Source organism: Leptonychotes weddellii, chromosome 1 (assembly GCF_054177405.1).
Source record: "Leptonychotes weddellii isolate Sample4059 chromosome 1, ASM5417740v2, whole genome shotgun sequence".
Classification (NCBI taxonomy): domain Eukaryota; kingdom Metazoa; phylum Chordata; class Mammalia; order Carnivora; family Phocidae; genus Leptonychotes; species Leptonychotes weddellii.
In genome coordinates, this window is record NC_138369.1 from 161,913,647 (window position 1) to 161,921,033 (window position 7,387).

Genomic DNA, 7,387 nt, shown 5'->3' on the forward strand with positions numbered 1-7,387 from the left:
TCTTTAACATCCCAAAAATATATGAATATGTGAAAGGTAAAGATAAATATATAGTCGAAGTCAGATTTTCTAATATTGTATTGGTGGTGCATTAATCACTTGCAACTCGTTTAAAAGTTAATAAACTTATTAAAAGCAGCTATAATAATTTATTAGCTACACAATATAAAAAAGACAAATTATAACAACAATAACCTAAAATATAAAGGCCAGAATAATAAAACTATAGTTTCTACACTCTATCAAAGTTAAGTTGTTACCAGCATAAAACAGGATACCATAACTATTTTATGTAAATCCCATCAGGAAAAACCTATAGTGGATACACAAAAGATTACAAAAAAGGAGGCAAACCACACCACCACAAAAAATCATCAAATCATAAAGGAGGACAGCAAGAGAGGGAGGGGAAGAAAGGAATTACAAAACAATTGGAAAACAAATAACAAAATGCCAATAATAAGTTCTTACCTATCAATAATTACTTTAAACATAAATGAATAAAACTCTTCAATCAAAAGACAAAGAATGTCTAATTGGATTAAAAACAAAACAAAACAGGGGCGCCTGGGTGGCTCAGTTGGTTAAGCGACTGCCTTCGGCTCAGGTCATGATCCTGGAGTCCCGGGATCGAGTCCCGCATCGGGCTCCCTGCTCGGCAGGGAGTCTGCTTCTCCCTCTGACCCTCCTCCCTCTCATGCTCTCTGTCTCTCATTCTCTCTCTCTCAAATAAGTAAATAAAATCTTTAAAAAAACAAAACAAAACCAAGAGCCAAAGAAATGCTGCCTCAGACAGACTTTAAATTTAACACAGGCTGAGAATGAAGAGATGGAAAAAGATATTCCAAGCAAATGGAACTAAAATAAAGCAAGGATAACTATACTTAATATCAGACAAAATAAACTTTAAACTAAACATGGTCCAAGAAATAAAAAAAATAATTGCATAATGATAAAGAGGTCCATGAGATGATATAACTAACAATTGTACATATTTATGCACCCAAAATCAGACCACCTAATTATATAATGAAAATACTAACAGAACTAAAAAGATAGAAACATAATATTTGAAGCCCACTCTCAACAATGAATGTATCATCCAGATATAAAATCAATAAGGAAACAATTTATTTGGACAATACTATAAGCCAAATGGACATAACAGACTTAAATAGAACATTCCATTCACAGCAGCAGAATACACATTCTTTTCAAGTATACATGAAATAGTCTACAGGATGGATCATCTGTTAGGACACAAAACAGGTCTCAATAAAGTCAAAAATATAGAAATTATATCACGTACTTTTTCCTACCACGATGGTATGAAATTAGAAATCAATAACAGGAAGAAAGCTGGAAAATTTTTAAAAACTTGAAATTAGAAACACTCCTGGACAACCAATGGATCAAAGAAAAAAAAAATCATAAAGGAAATAAAAAATATATCTTGAAATAAACAGAAATGAAAACATAACATACCAAAACTTATAGAACACAGCAAAAACAATTCTTAGAGGCAATATTATAGCTATAAATGCATACAAGAAGAAAAAACTCCCAAACAACCTAATATTACATCTCAAAGAACTAGAAAATGAAAAATAAATTAAGCTCAAAATTAGTAGAAAGGGGAAAAATAATGATTAGATTATAAATAAATGAAATAGAGAATAAGAAAACAATAAAAAAGATTTTTAAAACTTTAGCTGTTTTTAAAAAAAATAAACAAAATTGACAAAGCTTTAACTAGACTAACCAAGGAAATAAGAGAAGACTTAAACAAAATTATAGGGGCGCCTGGGTGGCTCAGTTGGTTAAGCAACTGCCTTCGGCTCAGGTCATGATCCTGGAGTCCCGGGATCGAGTCCCGCATTGGACTCCCTGCTCAGCGGGGAGTCTGCTTCTCCCTCTGATCCTCCCCCTCTCATGCTCTCTGTCTCCCATTCTCTCTCTCAGATAAATAAATAAGAAATCTTAAAAAAATAATAAAAAAAAAATTATAAATGAAAGAGGAAACATTACAACGGATACCACAGAAATACAAATGATCATGAGACTACTATGAACACTTATACACCAACAAATTGGACAACCTAGGAGAAATGAATACCTAGAAACATTCAACCTACCAAGACTAAGTCATGAAAAAATACAAAACATTAACATATCAATAATGACTAAGGAACTAGAAGCAGTAATCAAAACCTTCCTAACAACAGCAACAAAAAAAAAGCTTAAGACAAGAGGACTTCGTGGGTAGTTTCTGCCAAACATTTAAAGAAAAATTAATACCCATTCTTCTCAAACTATTCAAAAAAACAAAAACAAAACACAAAAAACAGAAGAGGAGAGAACACTCCTAAACTCATTTTATGAGGCCAGCATTACCCTGATTCCAAATGACACAAGGACACTACAAGAAAAGAAAATTACATGCCCATATCCCTGATAAACATAAATGCAAAAATTCTAAACAATACACTAGCTAACCAAATTTACTAGTATATTTTTTTAAAAAAAATATACTATGATCAAGTGGGATTTATCTCTAGGATGCAAGGAGGTTCAACATACACAAATCAATGTGATACATCACACTGGTAGAATGAAAGTTAAAAATCATATAATCATTTTAATATATGCAGAAAAAGCAAGACAAAATCCAACATCCTTTCATGATATAAACCGTCAACAAATTTTGCATAGAAGAATGTACCTCAACATAATAAAAGTCACATATTAACAACATCACAGCTAACATCACACTCAACTTTTTGAAACCTTTTCCTCTAAGATTAAGAACAAGGCAAAGATGTCCACTTACCACCCCTCTTCAACACAGTGCTGGAAGTCCTAGCCAGAGCAATTAGGCTAGAAAAAGAAATAAAAGACATCCAAATATATATATATATATATATATATATATATATATATATATATATATATATATGCATATGTATAGAAGTAAAATTGTCTCTTTTTTGCAGATGAAATGATCTTACATGTAGAAAACCCTAAAATCTCCACACACACTCACACAAAAAAAACACCTGTTAGAACTAATAAATTAATTCAGTAATATTGCAGGATACAAAATCAAATACAAAAATCAGTTGTGTTTGTATATGCTAACAAAGAAATATCTGAAAAAGAAATAAAGAAAACAATCCCATTTATAATTGCATCAAAATAATATAATACTTAGAGATTAATTTAACCAAGGAGGTAAAATCTCTGTACACCGAAAACTATAAGACATCAATGAAAGAATTAAAGAAGATACAAATAAATGAAAAGTTATTCTGTGTTCATATATCAGAAGAATTAATATTGATAAAATGTCCATACTACCCAAAATTATCTAGAGATTCAGTGCAATCCCTATCAAAATTCCAATGGCATTTTTCACAAAAATAGAAAAACAATCCTAAAATTTGTATGGAACCACAAAAGAACTCAAATGTCCAAAGCAATCCTAAGAAATAAGAATAAAACTGGAGGCTTTGAAATTCCTGATTTCAAATTATACTACAAAGCTGTAGTAATCAAATATTATAATACTGGCATAAAAACAGATCCATATACCAATAAACCCATGCATGTATAGTCAATTAATTTCTGACAAAGGGGCCAAGAATACACAATGGGGAAATGATGGTCTCCTCATTAAATGGTGTTGGGAAAAACTGGACAGCTACATGCAAAAGTATGAAACTGGACCAATATTTTAGACTATAAACAAAATTAACTCAAAATGGATTGAAGACTTGAATCTAATACCTGAAATAAAACTCCCAGAAAAAAACATAGGGAAAAAGTTCCTTGACATTGGTATGGGCAATGAATTTTTGGATATGACACCAAAATCACAAGCAACATAAAAATTTGTGGGACTACATCAAACTAAAAATTTCTCTACAGAAAAAAAAAGATCAATTGAAAAGGCAACCTATGGAATAGAAGAAATAACCGCAAATTATATATCTCATAAGAGGTTAATATCAAAAATATATAAGGAGATACACACACACACAAACACTTCTGGGTATTTATATAGGAATGAAATGAATTCACTATCTGGAACAGGTATCTGCACTCCCATGTTCACTGCAGCATTATTTCCAATATCCAAAACTAGATACAACCTAAGCGTCTGTTGATGGATGAATGGGTAACAAAAATGTGGTGTATATATACAAGGGAATATTACTCAACCATAAAATAAAGGAAATCCTGCCATTGGCAACTACATGGTTGAACCTGGAGGGTATTATGCTAAGTGAAATAAGTCAGACAGAGAATGATAAATACTGTATAATCTCTCTTACATGTAGAATCCTAAAAATAAAAATCATAAACAGAGAACTTGGTGATTGTCTAGGGTTAGTGGGGGTAGGGACAATGGGAGACGTTGGCCAAAGGGTACTAACTTCCAGCTATAAGAGGAACAAGTTCAGAGGTTCTAATATACAGCATAATGACTAGAGTTAATGATATTATTTGCTGGAAGTTGCTAAGAAGTAGATCTTAAAAGTTCTCATCACAAAAAGAAAAAAAAAGTATATGAGGTGATGGGTGCATTAACTAACTTTATTGTGGTAATCATCTTGTAATACATATGTATTTCAAACCATGTTGTGCATTTTAAACTTACATGATGTTACATGTAATTCTAGCTCAATAAAGCTGAGAGGGGTGGGGAGATGGGTCCCACTCTTTCCTAACTGGGACTGTAAGCTTGGCATAGAGTATTTGCTGAGACTGATAATTTAGTTTTTCTAGAGCTCTGCTATCCTTATATTTGAGTCTGATCCTCTGCTTTTTATATTTAGCTGTAGGAAATGAGAGTTTCTTCACATTGTGCCAAAAAAGACCCTCTGGTTTTCATGTTTCACTTTAAATTGGTGACTAATAACCTAAGCCTTTGTTTGTCTTTCCCAGTAATTGATGCCAATTGGCAGCAGACTTCCAATTCTATTGTCCTATATTTACTGCTTGTGCTAAGCTTCTCAATCATTGAAGTTATTGTGCCCACTTGTGCATTCCCTTCTACTGGTATGTTATCTCAGTTCACCATTGGTGAAAACTTTTTTAACAATTGTGCTGCTAGAGTATACCAGGAATATCTGCACTCCATTCACCATCCATAATGAAGTATGCATCGCCATCTGACTGGTAGGTGACCAAACTTCAATATCTCTTTCAGAGCCTGTTGCCATGAACCACCCCAATGCTGGTACCAACTCTTTTACATCAGTCTTCATTTACTGGGGAGCAGAATCTGGAACAAGGATTTGAATACAAAAAGTTCAATTTGCTTAGAATTAACACCTGTGGAGGAATGCGGCAAGCAGGAATGGACAGAGGAATAAGCTGAGCTGCGATTCTATTGCAACAAAATCTCAGCCAATTCTATGGAGACTTCTCAAGTTGCAGTGGTCCATAGTTGTCCCCCCCCAAAAAAGAGGGGGCACACATTTTATTCCCAACATGAATCAGTCAATATATATAAACTGCTTAAGGGAAAAGAGCATAAACATGGGTGACACAACTCTCTTCAGCTGAGAGCAACTCCTAAGGGTGGAATTAACTATGAACAGTCTACAGGTAACTCTTGTGACAGTAGAGGAATTGATCCCTGAAGGGCTTCTAGGTGACACACCATAGCATTCTCTGTAAATAACTTGGAGAAAACTTTAGGAAATCTCCTAATTTCTTACACCTATATATCTGTCTCCAGGTACTGAATTTTTTTAAAGGATAATCTATCTATCCTAAACTACTTTCTTAAAAGTGTGCAAAATCTGACCAAAAAGAAATTAGTTCTAATTTACAAATAACCCCTTTAAGCTATAGAAAAAAGACCTTCTACCCTACAATATAATGAAATGTTTTTAAAAATGTCTTTATGTTTTTTAGGAGTAAAGAACCAAAGAACAGAGCTCCACCTATAAAGACAGTATGAATTCTGCAAGAAATGTGAGTGAATCTCTTTCTTTCTGTTGTTGTTATTAATTAGTATGTTTTCACTCATATTCCCAAACATATAAGAATTTAAAATTAGAAAATCCCACTTCACTCATTTTTGGGACTTAAAATATATCTGTATGGAGCATAACAAAGTTTTAAGTAGAATAACAGATTGATTTTTTTATAAACATTTCCTTTTTCTATGAAAAATGTTTTCTAGGATTAGCTGCTATAGCTCTTAGGCCTTATGAGAGGACTCTATGGGCTAAAAAAAGCTAAATAGGAAGGTGGGAAAAAGGGAAGTGGTGGTTTCTCATTCAGAAACTTAAGTTTTCTGTATTCTAAGTTAAACATGTGCATATATATGGGTTCAGGATCCATATCCTGTGATAGGTGATACATCCTTTACATCATTCTAAAACCATTCTCACATGACCCCCCTAATTTCATGAAGTCAGATAAATTACCTGAATACATCTTTATGCTTTGCTATCTTCTCAAGAGTCTAGATGCCATAAGAGAGTTTGACAGTGATTGTACTTGAACGACTTAGAGCTTCCCATGAAAAAAAGGATCCATCCAATTCTAGTCCGCAAATCCATTACAAAAGGTCAGACAAAAATAGACACCATATCATCCTGTCTAAATTTTTAAAATCTGTTCTAGTTAATTCCCTCCATCCCCATGCAAACTTCTTCCTCTTCTATTTTAAAATAATTAATTTTTAAATTGTTTTTTAATAATTATTATTTTAAAACAAAAGTCCCCACATATACCAATAAATGCAAAAATGATAATGGAGGAAAAAGAATATACAAGAAACAATGGGCAAACCTGAAAAAGGTAGAACCCACCCTCTGTTTTGTTTTCCCCAGTAGGTTTCTGTGTAAAAGAACTCACAAAGGCCCTTTATATATATATATAACCATTCCTCAATAGAAGAGCAGCTAGATGAAGATGATCCCTGCCCTTAGAGTTGTAACAAGACTGGGGTGCCTGGGTGGCTCAGTCAGTTAAATATCTGTCTTCAGCTCAGATCAAGATCCCAGGACCCTGGAATGGACCCCCACATCGGGCTCCCTGCTCAGTGAGGAGTCTGCTTCTCCTTCTCCTTCTACCCTCCCCCATTCGTGCTCCCTTATGCACTCTCTCTCTCTAATAAATAAATAAAATCTAAAAAAAAAAAAAAAGAGTGCAGTAAGACTAAGCTAAACCCAATATTGCCCAGAGAAAGTAACCAATTCCTCCATATTCTGAGACCTCCCTGCCTCAGGCCCCCATCCTCAGCAATAATGAGAAAGCAAGTGACCCAATTCCCTCAAGGCAGAAGTATCATGCAAACATCAGTTGAACAGACCACTCCACCCCAATCCAGGCAGCACACTTAGCCAAACTCTGTATGGTTTGGCTG